The sequence below is a fragment of the Gadus chalcogrammus genome, unplaced genomic scaffold (genome assembly GCF_026213295.1).
Source record: "Gadus chalcogrammus isolate NIFS_2021 unplaced genomic scaffold, NIFS_Gcha_1.0 GACHA102, whole genome shotgun sequence".
NCBI classification, from domain to species: Eukaryota; Metazoa; Chordata; class Actinopteri; order Gadiformes; family Gadidae; genus Gadus; species Gadus chalcogrammus.
Genome location: NW_026613537.1, coordinates 134786 through 153558, shown reverse-complemented (window position 1 = coordinate 153558; position 18773 = coordinate 134786).

The following is an 18773-nucleotide window of genomic DNA, read 5'->3' as shown; positions in this document are numbered from 1 at the left end:
CACAGAGAGTGAGAGAGACCCCCTCCAGCTAAATGACCCCTCTCCATCGAGAGACTACAAACACACAGACCCCCTCCAGCTAAATGACCCCTCTCCATCGAGGCTCCTGGAGCGGCAGAGAGCTACTCCGGCCTTCTCTGGCGACCCCAGCTTCAACCCTCCCAGAGCGGGGAACGCTCCAACACCTAAGGCCTCACAGCAAAGGAAAGAGAGTGTGTGTGTGTGTGTGTTTGTGTGAGTGTGTCTGTGTGTGTGTCTCTGTGTGTGTGTGTGTGTGTGTGTGTGTGTGTGTGTGTGTGTGTGTGTGTGTGTGTGTGTGTGTGTGTGTGTGTGTGTATGTGTGTGTGTGTGTGTGTGCGTGTGTGCGTGTGTGTGTGTGTGTGTGTGTGTGTGTGTGTGTGTTTGAACGTGTGTGTGTGTGTGTGTGCAGTGCACGCGCTCCTCCCCTCCACCTGGGGACACTCTGTAGAAGGTGTGGAGGTGTGTCAGTGTGTCTGAGGACCCTCCTCCACCTGGGGACACTCTGTAGAAGGTGTGGAGGTGTGTCAGTGTGTCTGAGGACCCTCCTCCACCTGGGGACACTCTGTAGAAGGTGTGGAGGTGTGTCAGTGTGTCTGAGGACCCTCCTCCACCTGGGGACACTCTGTAGAAGGTGTGGAGGTGTGTCAGTGTGTCTGAGGACCCTCCTCCACCTGGGGACACTCTGTAGAAGGTGTGGAGGTGTGTCAGTGTGTCTGAGGACCCTCCTCCACCTGGGGACACTCTGTAGAAGGTGTGGAGGTGTGTCAGTGTGTCTGAGGACCCTCCTCCACCTGGGGACACTCTGTAGAAGGTGTGGAGGTGTGTCAGTGTGTCTGAGGACCCTCCTCCACCTGGGGACACTCTGTAGAAGGTGTGGAGGTGTGTCAGTGTGTCTGCGGACCCTCCTCCACCTGGGGACACTCTGTAGAAGGTAGGGCTGCTCGATTTTGGAAAAAATTAGTATCACGATTCTTCAAACGATTATTTTACGGATAAATATTTATGCGTTTGTAGATTTATCCGGGTTAGTGTGGACAGCGCCTTAGGTGATTAAACAAGTTTGTCGTGTTTCCGAGGGGTGCAGATATAGCATTGTAGCACATTTTGCACATTATGTGGGCCTGTGCCTCGTCGGCTTCTTCGAATCCGAAGTGTTGCCATGTTAGAGAACTCGTTTTACCCTTTTTATCGAGTAAACACGGCTGTCCTTCCTCTGCCATCCTGCTCGCTGTTTTCTGAATAAGGTCACCACACACACACAGCTCCCGGGGGAGCGTTGAACGCTCTGGGGGAGGGACTGAATTGTGCATGCGCGTCTGTTTCACAAGACCTCACAGAAAACGGAAAATTCCAAAGGAATCGTTTCAAAATCGATTTTATTAATTTAGTGGTCGTTTGACCCAAGAATCGAAATCGTGATCAAAATTCGAAATATTGCACAGCCCGACTGTAATGTCTTGAAACACCTCCACCGCTCTCTGCTTTCGATGGTACTCATGTGACTCTTAATTGTCACTGTTTCGTTGTGTTGCAGAAAGGATACGTTGAAGAAGAGGCTGACTCGTGATTTCCCTCAGCTGGTGTTTCACAATCCCACCCTGCGCAACGTCTGCGAGCTGGTTCTTGTTCCTGTTTCCCTGCAGGACTGTGTTGCACTGACTTTGGTCGTTGTTCCAATTGTGCAAATACAAAAGACACAGCGGAAAAAGGGTCTGAAGACGCCTCTGAGAGAGAGAGAGAGAGAGAGAGAGAGAGAGAGAGAGAGAGAGAGAGAGAGAGAGAGAGAGAGAGAGAGTTTCAGGATCTCATATAGTTTCTGGCTGCCCTTTATGTCTTTCTGTCCTTCATCGATACTGGTATAAATCTGCTATCAGAAGAACCACCAACCTCCAGGAAATAGACACAACCCAATTTACATAAAGCTGAAATATAAGGTTAAAATAATATGCAACAGATCTCTGTAGGTTCACAATGTGTGTGTGTGTGTGTGTGTGTGTGTGTGTGTGTGTGTGTGTGTGTGTGTGTGTGTGTGTGTGTGTGTGTGTGTGTGTGTGTGTGTGTGTGTGTGTGTGTGTGTGTCTACAGACCAGATGCAGAGAATGGGGAAAAGATGTCCACCCCTCCTCCTTGGTCACTTGGTACGACCCGGCAACACACTTTCTCCCAGAAGTCCCTGGTGTCGGGGACCAGCACACTGCGCTCTGATAGGCTGACACTTAGAAGGTCAAAGGTCAAAAGGTAAAGGTGAGGGAGGGTGAGAGAGGGAGGGACGGGGGAGAGAGGGAGAGAAAGGGAGGGAGACGGGGTTGGAGAGAGAGGAAGGGAGAGGGGAGGAGGGGGAGGGAGAGGGAGAGGGAGAGGGAGAGGGAGAGGGAGAGAGAGAGAGAGAGAGAGAGAGAGAGAGAGAGAGAGATGAAGGGTCCTCATTAGACTTGAAAACCAACCTGGGGCTGGGGGGGGCGTACGCTCACTCTGATCCAGTGTCGTCCAATCACAGGGAGAGGGTTGGGCTCACAGAGGGAATATTGCATTGGGAATCGGGAAGAGAGTGTGTGTAAGTTGTGTGTGAGAAAGAGTGCGTGTGATCATGTTTGTGTGTGTGTGATGAGCGTGTGAGTGAGTGAGTGAGTGAGAGGATTTAAACAGTTATTGCTCAGAGGTGGTGTGATTGAGAGGAGGGATATGGCTGTTTTAGTGATGTGGTTGACATGGTGTGAATGATTGCAACTGTTTGTTCGTCTGAATTCATCATTCTCCGTTCGCAAACAACATGAAAAATTATTACTATTGTAAAATGACGACTTTTTACTCTGAAAAGTGACTTTCTGCCAGGATGAGTGAAACGTAAATGTACTTATCCCAGGACCAAGGCCTCATAAAAAAGGTTTCTGTTGACACACACACACACACACACACACACACACACACACACACACACACACACACACACACACACACACACACACACACACACCTTTGCTGTTCTGCAAGCTGTGATGGACACTTGCAGACTAAAACTATTCTCAATTCAGTCCATACACATTTTATCAAAATTAAAATATCTAAAAGCCAGGGCAACATGTTTGTGATCGCTGTATGGCTCCGTTGGGGGAAACTGGAATAGACCTCAACAATCTTCATTTCCTCTTTTGCACCGCTGCGTCTCCAGATACGTGTGTGTGTGTGTGTGTGTGTGTGTGTGTGTGTGTGTGTGTGTGTGTGTGTGTGTGTGTGTGTGTGCGTGTGCGCGTGCGTGTGTGTGCGTAGTCTTGTTTTTTTCCATGTCATCAGAAATTATTGAGTGTATTTCACAATATATTCTCAGCCATGGCAACATGTCTGTATTTGGTGGGATGGCTCTGTGGGGGAAACTCCCCGGCCGTCCGAGCAGCCTTGAAACACCACATCCCCATCAGGTCAAACAGGTTAGAACGCCCTGGACCAGAGATCTGAAGGGCTTTGCGGGCCGCTTCTTAAAGGACGCCCCCTGACCCTAGCCCCCCAAAGGGCAGGGAAACCCCCCCTAATGTCAGGGAACCTGGAGAATAAACCCAGAAGAGGGGTCCCTCTCCAGGGATGGTAGGAGTGCAATAGGAGACGTAATAATGTGCAGACGTAATGATAGCATAACAAGTGCTATCTGAGAGATATGCTCTATCCATCGCTATCTCTAGTCTTTATAGTGCAACACTTAAAAGCTGTTGCTGTAGTTATTTCATGATTTTGTTTATGTGTAGTTATAGGATTCTTTAAGGGGAGAGAGAGAGAGAGAGAGAGAGAGAGAGAGAGAGAGAGAGAGAGAGAGAGAGAGAGAGAGAGAGAGAGAGAGAGAGAGAGAGAGAGAGAGAGAGAGAGAGAGAGAGTTCTCATTAGACTTGAAAACCAATGTGGGGCTGGGGGAGGCGGCACACCTGTTGCTCGTTGACCAATCAGTGGTCAGCAGGTTAAGGTACGCTCTCTCTGATCCACAGTGTCGTCCAATCACAGGAGAGGGTTGGGCTCACAGAGGGAAGATTGCATTGGGGATCGGGATTGGGAAGAGTGTTTTTGTAAGTTGTGTGTGAGAAAAAGAGTGTGTGAGCGTGTTGGTTATTGTGCGTTGAGCATGTGAGTGAGTGAGTGAGTGAGAGGATTTAAACAGTTACTTCTCGGAGGTGGTGTGATTAAGAGGAAGGATATGGCTATTTTAGTGATGTGGTTGACATGGTGTGAATTATTGCAACTGTTCGTATGAATTCTGCATTCTCCGTTCGCAAACCACATGAACAATTATCACTATTTTAAAATGACGCATTTTTACTTGGAAAAGTGACTTTTGTGCCTGGACAAGTGAAAGGTAAATGTACTTATCCGAGGGACAAGGCCTCACGAAGAAGTTAATGTTGACACACACACACACACACACACACATACACGATGCAAAGGAATTGGCTCCTACAGTCATACATATAAGTTTTTCATTAGCTCATCTTACAACTGGGCTCAATAGTCAGTGATATTACTTAATCAGTTACTTCAGGTGATCTTATAACTGGGTCATATTGTCAGAGATATTAGTTATTCATTGACTTGCTGTTATGGGGTTATTGAACAGCTAGGGCCTTTAGTAAAGACTGGAACCACAAAGAGGGGACATAAAGTGAATAACAAAGAGGTTATCACTTTACTTTACTTAACTAATTAAGTTAGTGTTAAAGTTCAACCTTAAAGCTTCTCCACACAGAGCAGCTGCTGGAGCTCAAGTTGAATTAGTCTCTAAAGCGCCACCCAGTGGACAAAGATGGGACTAGTAATGATAGGACTTATGAAAACCAAACTTACGTTTAGACACACTGATTGAGACTCCACTGTTGTGTGTGTGGTCATATCCTCCCTCCACACACTGATGAAGAGGTGGTGGAGACTCCACTGTTGTGTGTGTGGTCATATCCTCCCTACACACACTGATGAAGAGGTGATGGAGACTCCACTGTTGTGTGTGTGGTCATATCCTCCCTCCACACACTGATGAAGAGGTGATGGAGACTCCACTGTTGTGTGTGTGGTCATATCCTCCCTCCACACACTGATGAAGAGGTGATGGAGACTCCACTGTTGTGTGTGTGGTCATATCCTCCCTCCACACACTGATGAAGAGGTGATGGAGACTCCACTGTTGTGTGTGTGGTGATATCCTCCCTCCACACACTGATGAAGAGGTGATGGAGACTCCACTGTTGTGTGTGTGGTCATATCCTCCCTCCACACACTGATGAAGAGGTGATGGAGACTCCACTGTTGTGTGTGTGGTCATATCCTCCCTCCACACACTGATGAAGAGGTGATGGAGACTCCACTGTTGTGTGTGTGGTCATATCCTCCCTCCACACACTGATGAAGAGGTGGTGGAGACTCCACTGTTGTGTGTGCTAATATCCTCCCTCCACACACTGATGGGCAACCTGGATGGTGTTACATCCAGAGCTATATATATACTATACAGACTATATACCGGTAGATGTACAGATATATAGTGTGTGTATCAGTGGCGTGCACACATAGACACTAGGTGGTGCTAACGCACCAGGACTTTTGCCCTTTATCAACGAAAATGCCCTTTTGAAACATTATTTTTTTTTTTTATATCATTAACATTTTACTGAGGCCGGTTTTGAAATTATCTTTTAAAAACCTAAGCGATTAAAAACGACTGAAACAATGGCAAGGCAAGGCAAGGCAAGGCAACTTTATTTATATAGCACTTTTCATACACAAGGCAGACTCAAAGTGCTTCACATATAAACATTGTTATACAATAAAATAAAATAATAGATAAGTAAAAGAAAACATATGCAAAGAAATGAGTAAAATAGAAAGTGCAATGTATTTAAGATCAGATCAACAGTCTCTCTGGTATCCGCGTCGGGACTCCAACCCGACCTAAAAGGAACTTGGTACTTTCTCTGGGACTCCAACCCGGATTCTAGTAACCCTTATCCTTTCTCTCTGGTATCAGATCATGTATCTTTCTGGTAAAAATAGAAAATTTAATTGAAAGTTAAAAAGGCTTTTTAGTAAGTAAAATTGAAAGTGCAATGTATTTAAGAAAGTGAGAAAATGTAATTGAAAGTTAAAAAGGCATTTTAGTAAAATAAAGGTAAAGTATTTAAGATTTAGCAGAAAGCTAAAGCAAACATAAAAGTCTTCAATCTTGTTTTGAAGGTGCTCAGAGTTGGGGCAAGTCTTAAATCCTCAGGGAGTTTATTCCAGCTATTTGTTGCATAGTAACTAAATCCTGCTTTCCCATGTTTCGTGTTTACTCTGGGGATAATTAACAGATTGGTCTCAGAAGATCTTAGTGTTCTAGAAGGCTTATGTAGTGGAAGCATATCAGTTAAATATTTTGGGCCTGAACCATGTAGGGATTTATAGGTTAGCAACATGATTTTAAAATCAATTCTCTGACCTACAGGAAGCCAATGTAACGATTTAAGAATTGGTGTAATATGTTCAAATTTTTTGGTCTTTGTTAAAACTCTAGCAGCAGCATTCTGAACAAGCTGAAGCTTCCTTAGAGTTTGTTTTGGGAGACCTGTAAGGAGACCATTGCAGTAATCAAGCTTACTAGTGATAAAGGCATGTACAAGTTTTTGTAAGTCTTCGGTGGACATGAGCCCTCTAAGTCTTGCTACATTTTTAAGGTGATAATATGCAGATTTTGTAACTGATTTGATGTGACTTTCGAAATGTAAATCAGAATCCATGATAACCCCTAGATTTCTGGCTTTGATTGAGGTTTTCAGGGACAGAGAGTGAAGGTGTTGGGTTACTTTAAGCCTTTCCGTTTTAGCACCAAATACAATTATCTCTGTTTTATCCTCATTTAGCTGAAGGAAATTTCGGCACATCCAGTCTTTCACTTGCTCAATGCACTGGCACAGCAGATCTATGGGCCGATAGTCATTTGTTGATAGCGATACATAGATTTGCGTGTCATCAGCATAGCAATGATGGTCAATATTGTTATTATGCATGATTTGCCCTAGTGGGAGCATGTAGATGTTGAATAAAGAGGGTCCTAAGATCGAACCTTGTGGGACTCCACACATCACGTTGGTTGATTCTGATACAAAGTCGCCGATGGAAACAAAGTAGTTCCTATTTTGTAGGTAGGATCTGAACCAATTTAAGACTGTGCCTGAAAGCCCCACCCAGTTTTCTAACCTGTCCAAAAGTATTTTATGGTCTACAGTGTCGAATGCAGCACTGAGGTCTAGTAGCATTAGTATTGAGGTTTTGCCAGAGTCTGTGTTAAGACGGATGTCGTTTACAACTTTAATGAGGGCGGTCTCAGTGCTGTGCAGGGGTCGAAATCCTGATTGGAAGGTGTCATAACAACCAGTTGATTCCAGGAAGTGATTAAGTTGCTGGAGGACAACTTTCTCAATGATTTTACTTATGAAGGGCAGATTTGATATTGGTCTGTAGTTGTTAATAATAGAGGTATCTAGGCTCCGCTTTTTTAAAAGGGGTTTAATAACTGCAGTTTTCAGGGCTTTTGGGAAGTTGCCTGACTGGAGAGAGTTGTTAACTATCTGCAATATGTCTATTGCTAGGCAGTCAAAAACATTCTTAAAGAGGTTGGTAGGTAAAGAATCAAGGCAACAGGTGGATGGCTTTAGTTGCGTAACAGTTTCCACAAGAGTTTTAGAGTCAATAACATTAAAGCATGCCATCCCTGCCACGTTACTTTTGCCTGAACAGGGTGGTAGTCCAACATTTTTGTTTGAAGTGGAGATATTGATGGCGCGTCTGATGCCTTCAATTTTATCAGTATAAAAAGCTGCAAACTCACTGCATTTCTGCGTGGAATGGAGATCAGGTGGAATTTGTGTTGGGGGGTTGGTCAGTCTGTCAACAGTTGCAAATAGGGTTTTTGCATTATTATTATTGGATTTAATGATATTGGAGAAAAATGTTTCTCTAGCACTTTTTAAGTCTGAATTGTAGGCACAGAGGCTCTCTTTGTAGATATCATGGTGAATATGAAGTTTTGTTTTACGCCAGATGCGTTCAACCTTCCTGCATTCTTTTTTCTGTGCTGTTACAGAAGCAGCTTTTCTCCAGGGTGCCTTTTGCTTTCCAGAAATCGTTTTAACCTTATAAGGTGCAATGACATCCATGACTTTCAAAATTTTCAAATTAAAGTTTTCTACAAGATCATCAGCAGAACATGGGTTGAGAGGTGGTAGTAAGGAGATGGCCTTTCTAAAAAGTACATACGATTCTTCATTGATATACCGTTTTTTGACAGTATTTGATTTTGTCTGTATGTCGGGAATAAAAGATATATTAAAGAAAACACAAAAGTGGTCAGACAAGGAAGGATCAGTCACAGAGAGATCAGAAACATTGAGGCCCTTTGTGATAACCAGGTCTAGAGTGTGGCCCTTACAATGAGTAGTCTCTTTCACATGTTGGGACAGTTCAAATGTGTCCAAAATGGTACAAAGTTTTTTTGCACACTTGTCATTCAAATCATCAGTATGAAAATTGAAGTCACCAGTTATAACTAGACAGTCAAATTCTGTGGAGATGCTAGACAATAATTCTGTGAATTCATCGAAAAAATTTGCAGAGTATGTGGGTGGCCTGTAAATAATTAATAGGAGAACTCTGGGGGAGCATTTCAATACAGCACAAAGGTATTCGAATGATGGAAAATCACCAAATAACATCTGTTTCCCCTGAAAATCATTTTTAAATATAACAGCAACCCCTCCACCTCTTTTTCCAGATCTACATGCATCAAAAAAGTTATAGTTGGGAGGAGCTGTCTCTATCAGAACGGTTGCACTGTTATTTTGTTCCAGCCATGTTTCAACCATTTTTTAATAATGCTTTCCCTAAATAAACAAAATACACCGTTTATTATAGCTTTAAATAGCTGCCTGACTGCTGTGCTGCTCATCCCCAAACATCTTAAGTTCCATTCAAGTTATTTCAGAGTAAAATGAATACAAGTGAGACAGACCTTACACACGCACACACAGAGATCTGACTGGGGATAGGAGAGGTTAATTCACTTGAGGTGGTAAACAGGTAATATTTTTAAACTGTTCATTCTCTTGCCAGATGGACTATCTAGGCTAGGCTACTTATAAATATTTGTATATTTTTTTTTTTTTTCACCCAGAAATTATATTCAGGGCTAATTAAATAACATCCGGGGCTTTAGCCCCGAATAAAACAGCATAGTGACGCCAATGGGTTCTGGGTTCAGGGTCTGTGTTTAGGATATCTGTGTTTAGGTTCTGGGTTCAGGGTCTTATCGACCAGGTAAACACCCGTCCTGCTGTCCTCTGAGCTCCAAGAACCGCACCAAGTTCCAGGTGGTTAATTACCTCAGACCTCGTTCGCTGAATACATTCATGATCCAAAATCTGACGGCAGCTGACCTCAGATCTGGTGAACTGGGCTTTTATTTCATTCACTTCATACGTTTCGACCAATCCTGTTGCTGGAGGCAGAGTTATTTGCAGACAAACTACACCTGGGGCCTGTACTACGAAGCTCGATTAGAGGGTTAGCGAGGTATGTTGAGCGCAAAGCCTGGGTTAGCTGGACCACGAAAGTCGATCTCTTATAGCGTCGCTGTATCACCATGGTGACTTATGCTCGCAACCAAACCTGGTTGGGAGCAGCTTTTCAGCTTAGTCTACCCGGAGATCCAATAGTATCTGTCTGCGTCCTGCAAGACGGAGGCGTAACTTGTACTAGGAGGCGTAACTTGTTCTTTTCTAAACCGCGGTCCACGCGAGATCTTTCTCTTTTCGCGGTAAACAAAAAGCGTTGTAAATCACGGTTCACACAAGATCTTCATTGAAGTCAGGTCTTAAACATGAACATATCTGTTGTAACTCTGCCTTTGTAACTATGACTTTGTATTCTATCAGGCCATGAGCGCGGAAGAGCCAGACCCCAAGGTCAGTTTTCTTTGTTATCATCAAATAAGGTTTCTAGTGCAAAAGATTCTGAAAATGCAAACAAGTTTGTGTTGTCTGTTTCAGTCTTTGAGCAGGTTTTGCGCCTGGGCACGCCAATCCGGGGCAGAAAGTCATCTACCATTATAGAATGACTATCAGAAAGCCCAGTTTAAATGTATTGTTTATTAGTTGTAGTTAGCCTACTAATCCCCCGTCTATAGCCAGGAAGGCTTGCAGACACACCCTCAACATATTCCCAAACATACCTTTTGGATATTTGAGGCTTTGTCTATCTAATTATTTGACTTTATGATGAAAGCTGCTTTCTAAGGTGCTAGCTATGCTTACATTACTTTACGACCTGCCACATTTGAGATGAACACGTTTGAGATGCACACTGAACGGTCACTTAATACTCAGGCTAGTAGATGTTGCTTGCTTCTTTCTGCCCCGAGTTTGCACAGTGCAACAGTGATGACGTACCTGAGAAATCCATGTATGAAGACCGGCAAATATATATAAAATGAAGGCTTGTAATGTGAACGCCATAATATGAAGGCTTTCTCATAACTATCCTCCTGTTAGTGGCATTGTTCTTGTCTTGTTTCTATCAGTAATATTTAGTTTAATTCATTGTTTTCTATCTCATGCAGGACCTTGAAAACATGCAGCAAGCGATCAATAACAATATGTATTCAATACAATTATTTGAATTATTAAACTGCTGTCTTTAATTATTTAATTATTTATCTGCTGTCTTTTTGTTAAAGGTATTAAGGGATTAAGTAGGCTAAACTTAAGCAGGTTCCCCACGTTAAACTGCTATATGCATTACATGTCATTGTAAAATTGTAATAGGCTTCTTTTCTTAAATGCATATTACTCAGGGATGTCGGTTTCACGTAAGGCTATGATTAAGCTAATCAAGAGCATATCAAGATTAAGCTAATCGAGAGCATATTTTTAAATGGGCGGGTCGGGTGCATTATTTTTATATAAGGCCTAATATTTGAGGTCCGAGTTGCGGTCATTTATGTACCCGCGCACCACTGCTACATACAGATCACTTCCGCGATTTAGAAAAGTACTAGACACGCCTCCGACTACAAGCTACGCCTCCGACTACAAGTTACGCCTCCTACTACAAGTTACGCCTCCTCCTACTACAAGTTACGCCTCCTCCTACTACAAGTTACGCCTCCTACTACAAGTTACGCCTCCTCCTACTACAAGTTACGCCTCCTCCGACTACAAGTTACGCCTCCTACTACAAGTTACGCCTCCGACTACAAGTTACGCCTCCTACTACAAGTTACGCCTCCTCCTACTACAAGTTACGCCTCCTACTACAAGTTACGCCTCCTACTACAAGTTCCGCCTCCGACTACAAGTTACGCCTCCGACTACAAGTTACGCCTCCTACTACAAGTTGCGCCTCCTCCGACTACAAGTTACGCCTCCTCCGACTACAAGTTACGCCTCCTACTACAAGTTACGCCTCCTACTACAAGTTACGCCTCCTACTACAAGTTGCGCCTCCTCCGACTACAATTTACGCCTCCTCCTACTACAAGTTACGCCTCCTCCGACTACAAGTTACGCCTCCTACTACAAGTTACGCCTCCTACTACAAGTTACGCCTCCTACTACAAGTTACGCCTCCTCCGACTACAAGTTACGCCTCCTCCGACTACAAGTTACGCCTCCTCCGACTACAAGTTACGCCTCCGACTACAAGTTACGCCTCCGACTACATGTTACGCCTCCGACTACAAGTTACGCCTCCTACTACAAGTTACTCCTCCGACTACATGTTACGCCTCCTAGTGCAAGTTACGCCTCCTCCTACTACAAGTTACGCCTCCTCCTACTACAAGTTACGCCTCCTACTACAAGTTACGCCTCCTACTACAAGTTACGCCTCCTCCTACTACAAGTTACGCCTCCTACTACAAGTTACGCCTCCTAGTGCAAGTTACGCCTCCTCCTACTACAAGTTACGCCTTCTTCTACAAGTTACGCCTCATACTACAAGTTACGCCTCCTCCTACTACAAGTTACGCCTCCTCCTACTACAAGTTACGCCTCCTCCTACTACAAGTTACGCCTCCTACTACAAGTTACGCCTCCTACTACAAGTTACGCCTCCTACTACAAGTTACGCCTCCTACTACAAGTTACGCCTCCTCCTACTACAAGTTACGCCTCCTACGACAAGTTACGCCTCCTCCTACTAAACAAAAAGCGTTGTAAATCACGGTTCACACGAGATCTTCATTGAAGTCAGGTCTTAAACATGAACATATCTGTTGTAACTCTGCCTTTGTAACTATGACTTTGTATTCTATCAGGCCATGAGCGCGGAAGAGCCAGACCCCAAGGTCAGTTTTCTTTGTTATCTTCAAATAAGGTTTCTAGTGCAAAAGATTCTGAAAATGCAAACAAGTTTGTGTTGTCTGTTTCAGTCTTTGAGCAGGTTTTGCGCCTGGGCACGCCAATCCGGGGCAGAAAATCATCTACCATTATAGAATGACTATCAGAAAGCCCAGTTTAAATGTATTGTTTATTAGTTGTAGTTAGCCTACTAATCCCCCGTCTATAGCCAGGAAGGCTTGCAGACACACCCTCAACATATTCCCAAACATACCTTTTGGATATTTGAGGCTTTGTCTATCTAATTATTTGACTTTATGATAAAAGCTGCTTTCTAAGGTGCTAGCTATGCTTACATTACTTTACGACCTGCCACATTTGAGATGAACACGTTTGAGATGCACACTGAACAGTCACTTAATACTCAGGCTAGTAGATGTTGCTTGCTTCTTTCTGCCCCGAGTTTGCACAGTGCAACAGTGATGACGTACCTGAGAAATCCATGTATGAAGACCGGCAAATATATATAAAATGAAGGCTTGTAATGTGAACGCCATAATATGAAGGCTTTCTCATAACTATCCTCCTGTTAGTGGCATTGTTCTTGTCTTGTTTCTATCAGTAATATTTAGTTTAATTCATTGTTTTCTATCTCATGCAGGACCTTGAAAACATGCAGCAAGCGATCAATAACAATATGTATTCAATACAATTATTTGAATTATTAAACTGCTGTCTTTAATTATTTAATTATTTATCTGCTGTCTTTTTGTTAATGGTATTAAGGGATTAAGTAGGCTAAACTTAAGCAGGTTCCCCACGTTAAACTGCTATATGCATTACATGTCATTGTAAAATTGTAATAGGCTTCTTTTCTTAAATGCATATTACTCAGGGATGTCGGTTTCACGTAAGGCTATGATTAAGCTAATCAAGAGCATATCAAGATTAAGCTAATCAAGAACATATTTTTAAATGGGCGGGTCGGGTGCATTATTTTTATATAAGGCCTAATATTTGAGGTCTGAGTTGCGGTCATTTATGTACCCGCGCACCACTGCTACATACAGATCACTTCCGCGATTTAGAAAAGTACTAGACACGCCTCCGACTACAAGCTACGCCTCCGACTACAAGTTACGCCTCCGACTACAAGTTACGCCTCCGACTACAAGTTACGCCTCCTACTACAAGTTACGCCTCCTCCTACTACAAGTTACGCCTCCTCCTACTACAAGTTATGCCTCCTACTACAAGTTACGCCTCCTCCTACTACAAGTTACGCCTCCTCCGACTACAAGTTACGCCTCCTACTACAAGTTACGCCTCCGACTACAAGTTACGCCTCCGACTACAAGTTACGCCTCCTACTACAAGTTACGCCTCCTCCTACTACAAGTTACGCCTCCTCCTACTACAAGTTACGCCTCCTACTACAAGTTACGCCTCCTCCTACTACAAGTTACGCCTCCTCCGACTACAAGTTACGCCTCCTACTACAAGTTACGCCGCCGACTACAAGTTACGCCTCCGACTACAAGTTACGCCTCCTACTACAAGTTACGCCTTCTCCTACTACGAGTTACGCCTCCTCCTACTACAAGTTACGCCTCCTACTACAAGTTACGCCTCCTACTACAAGTTACGCCTCCGACTACAAGTTACGCCTCCTCCGACTACAAGTTACGCCTCCTCCGACTGCAAGTTACGCCTCCGACTACAAGTTACGCCTCCTACTACAAGTTGCGCCTCCTACTACAAGTTGCGCCTCCTCCGACTACAAGTTACGCCTCCTCCTACTACAAGTTACGCCTCCTCCTACTACAAGTTACGCCTCCGACTACAAGTTACGCCTCCGACTACAAGTTACGCCTCCTACTACAAGTTACGCCTCCTACTACAAGTTACGCCTCCTCCGACTACAAGTTACGCCTCCTACTACAAGTTACGCCTCCTACTACAAGTTGCGCCTCCTCCGACTACAAGTTACGCCTCCTCTTACTACAAGTTACGCCTCCTCCGACTACAAGTTACGCCTCCTACTACAAGTTACTCCTCCTACTACAAGTTACGCCTCCTACTACAAGTTACGCCTCCTCCGACTACAAGTTACGCCTCCTCCGACTACAAGTTACGCCTCCTCCGACTACAAGTTACGCCTCCGACTACATGTTACGCCTCCGACTACAAGTTACGCCTCCTACTACAAGTTACTCCTCCGACTACATGTTACGCCTCCTAGTGCAAGTTACGCCTCCTCCTACTACAAGTTACGCCTCCTACTACAAGTTACGCCTCCTCCTACTACAAGTTACGCCTCCTACTACAAGTTACGCCTCCTCCTACTACAAGTTACGCCTCCTACTACAAGTTACGCCTCCTCCTACTACAAGTTACGCCTCCTCCGACTACAAGTTACGCCTCCTACTACAAGTTACGCCGCCGACTACAAGTTACGCCTCCGACTACAAGTTACGCCTCCTACTACAAGTTACGCCTCCTCCTACTACAAGTTACGCCTCCTCCTACTACAAGTTACGCCTCCTACTACAAGTTACGCCTCCGACTACAAGTTACGCCTCCTCTGACTACAAGTTACGCCTCCTCCGACTACAAGTTACGCCTCCTCCGACTGCAAGTTACGCCTCCGACTACAAGTTACGCCTCCTACTACAAGTTGCGCCTCCTCCGACTACAAGTTACGCCTCCTCCTACTACAAGTTACGCCTCCTCCTACTACAAGTTACGCCTCCGACTACAAGTTACGCCTCCGACTACAAGTTACGCCTCCTACTACAAGTTACGCCTCCTCCGACTACAAGTTTTGCCTCCTACTACAAGTTACGCCTCCTACTACAAGTTGCGCCTCCTCCGACTACAAGTTACGCCTCCTCCTACTACAAGTTACGCCTCCTCCGACTACAAGTTACGCCTCCTACTACAAGTTACTCCTCCTACTACAAGTTACGCCTCCTACTACAAGTTACGCCTCCTACTACAAGTTACGCCTCCTCCGACTACAAGTTACGCCTCCTCCGACTACAAGTTACGCCTCCTCCGACTACAAGTTACGCCTCCGACTACATGTTACGCCTCCGACTACAAGTTACGCCTCCTACTACAAGTTACTCCTCCGACTACATGTTACGCCTCCTAGTGCAAGTTACGCCTCCTCCTACTACAAGTTACGCCTCCTACTACAAGTTACGCCTCTTCCTACTACAAGTTACGCCTCCTACTACAAGTTACGCCTCCTCCTACTACAAGTTACGCCTCCTACTACAAGTTACGCCTCCTAGTGCAAGTTACGCCTCCTCCTACTACAAGTTACGCCTCCTACTACAAGTTACGCCTCCTCCTACTACAAGTTACGCCTCCTACTACAAGTTACGCCTCCTCCTACTACAAGTTACGCCTCCTACTACAAGTTACGCCTCCTACTACAAGTTACGCCTCCGTCTTGCAGGACGCAGACAGACCCAACTTCGGAGATCGGCTACTTAAAGCTAGGGTGGGCGATTTTGGAGAAAACAGCCGTTGAGATTCCGTCGCGTGCTCTCTGGCCCGTCCCTGCCATGCTACCTGCTGTAGCTCCTCCCACCGAACGTCAGTTATGCACGTTCATGTGAATTCAGTTACATTGATAGGAAGACGAAACACCATGTCCGATTCCGAGGTAATTAAACATTAGTGCTGATAGCTACATAAGTACATATATAGCATCAACATCTTACTCACAGACATACCATGTATGTTATCTTAAAATCATTGCAATGGCGCTGGTAGGCCTAAGAAAGGTAGCTGTATCAGCCAAGCAAGATAGCAAACTAATTGCAACTGTAGTTCGTTAGCATAAGCTGCCAGAGCTAGTAACCTGGTCATCAATATATTATATACTGACGTTTTGAAGTCATGAATTGTACTACAATAACGCTAATTTTTTGCATTATAAGAGTGTCCAAGAAGAGAGCCAAGCTGGCTCTGGGGACAATTATCCCAGGTCCTAGCAGCACAGGACGTGGGATATGTAGGGTCAGCGGACGTTCTGCTGCTAGAGGCAGGCAGCCTAGGGGCAGAGGCAGGGGCAGAGGAAGGGGACGAGGTCGCGGTAGGAGAGGTCCTGACACGATAGGGCAAGAGGACATGGCCCGTGTGGAAGCAATCAGGATTCAACGAATCACAAATGAGCAGGGGTCTCATTTAGAAAACTGTGCGTGGGATCGTTACTAAAAATGTGCGTACGCCCATAAGCCAAGTTTTGCGTGCGCCAAAAAATATTCGGATTTATAAAACACTGCGTACGCACACCTGTACGCAATCTTTGCTTTATAAATCACATACTGACTACAAGTGTGCGCAGCTGAATCAGCTTCACGTTCCGCCCTGTACACGCCCCTTTTTAACCATAAATGGTCAATGCAAATGACCTCATGAATGCGATCTGCATATAAAACAGACTCAGATGCAAGTATTATGTCTTGTCGGAAACAATGGCAGAAGTACTGAGAAAAGCAAAAAAGCGAAATTTCACGGAGGCTGAAGTGGAGACACTTTTCGGGTGAAATGGATGCCCGAAAAGTAGTTTTGTTCGGCGGTCACGGATGGGATCGCCAACAACCAAAAGCAGAGTGAGCGGCAACATGTTGCTGCAGCAGTGAACTCTCAGTAGCACGGAGCGCACAGTCCCAGAATTAAAAAAGAAGTGGACTCGTCTGACATAAAGGTACATATTTTTATGTAGCCTACCAATAAATCGTTATGGTCCCTAAAGACCCTCTCCCTCCGAATCCTGCCATTTGCATGGTCCGCCAGAAGTGCCATATGGTGCAGCATTACCACGGCGCTCACCTCTGTATTTATAGGGTTACGGTAGACTGACCGAGAACACTTAATGAAAAGCATCAAGAGTAACGGACAACGATTGTGATGAGGAGTGTGGCTTGGTTTTCCACAGTTGGGATTTAATTGACATTTGATTATGTGTTTACAGTGTCACATAAAAATATTATGTTATTGACACATGTTGGACGGATGCTTTATTCCATGCAGTCGCGCCGTCAGTGGACAGCCTATGGAGTGACGGGATTAAATATAGAGATTTATTTTTATTTTTATTCTAAGGAGATGTTTCTGGAGTTATAACTGAGAAATAACGCAGTTGACTTAAATTATTCTGATTACGTAGATTTAACGCATGATACGGGTCGAAATTAAATTTATGAAGGGCGATGATAAAACATTATCGTTCTTCTCACTCTACAATTCTTCTGTCTGACTTCAGTTCACCACCACACAATCTGTGTCGCCATTTCTCCTTTTCCTCCAAACCATGCGTACGCATGGGTCAGAGTTTGCTTAGGGCTGCGCACATTCTCCCGTCAAGTCGGTTTTTTATAGATCACAACCTTGGTGTGGAAAGTCACGTACGCAAATTTCAGCCCCGTTTTGTGCGTACGCAACGTTTATAAATGAGACCCCAGGTATGTTTATTTCATGTCATACTTTTAAAAATCAGGCGAGCCAATTGTCAGTATAAATGTGTAATAAGTAATTGTACATTTCCTGGCCAGGTTCGAATCAGAAACCTGAACCTAGAAGCTTCCCACCATCTGCTGGAGCTGTGTTTGGAACGGGAACCATCCCTCATCTTTGACCTCCTGGCCATGTCCATCCCTCATCCCACATCTGACCCACAACAGCCTGGTCCCAGTGACCCACAGCAGCCAGCCTGGTGCATTTGCACCAAATGCAAGGAGATGCCTACGGATATAGAGAGGAAATGCTGTGGACAACTCCTGGACTCCTGTGTCTCCATGATGCCTCACATGGACGCATACATAATGCAGGGGGGGGTTCTACGGCTGGCCAGGAGGATCTGGAATGATGTCCGTGCTGTGGCTGACCGTCCAGACCCAGGGGAGGACAACAAACTATTTAGGTTTGCCGCCTATAGGCAGTTTGTTGTTTGGCAATACGGAGCACTGGCTCGGGGACACAGGGTCGTCATCCCTAGTTGTTGTGTCTGGAGGATACGGGACAAGTACCCAGACCCACTTGGACAATATGTTGGCTTCCTCACAAGGAGACTTTAAGCATCATTAAAAAGTGTTTAAAAAATACATGTTCAGTTTCCTGTTATTATGACCCATCTTTTCATTGTCGGTTACAGCAGACAATAACTATAGCATATCATAATAACAATGCACATTCAGCAGGTGTAATGCTGGATAAAGGATGAGGGCTTTTTTATTAAATAATAAAACAATAAGATAATAACTCACACACACAGGAACACCCTGGCCTTCGATGACTACATGCAGCACAAGTGCAAATTCTAAATAAGTATAAAAGCACTACATAACAAAATGCCTTTTTAGCAGAACAATCGTGCAACTGCATTGAAAATATGTCAAT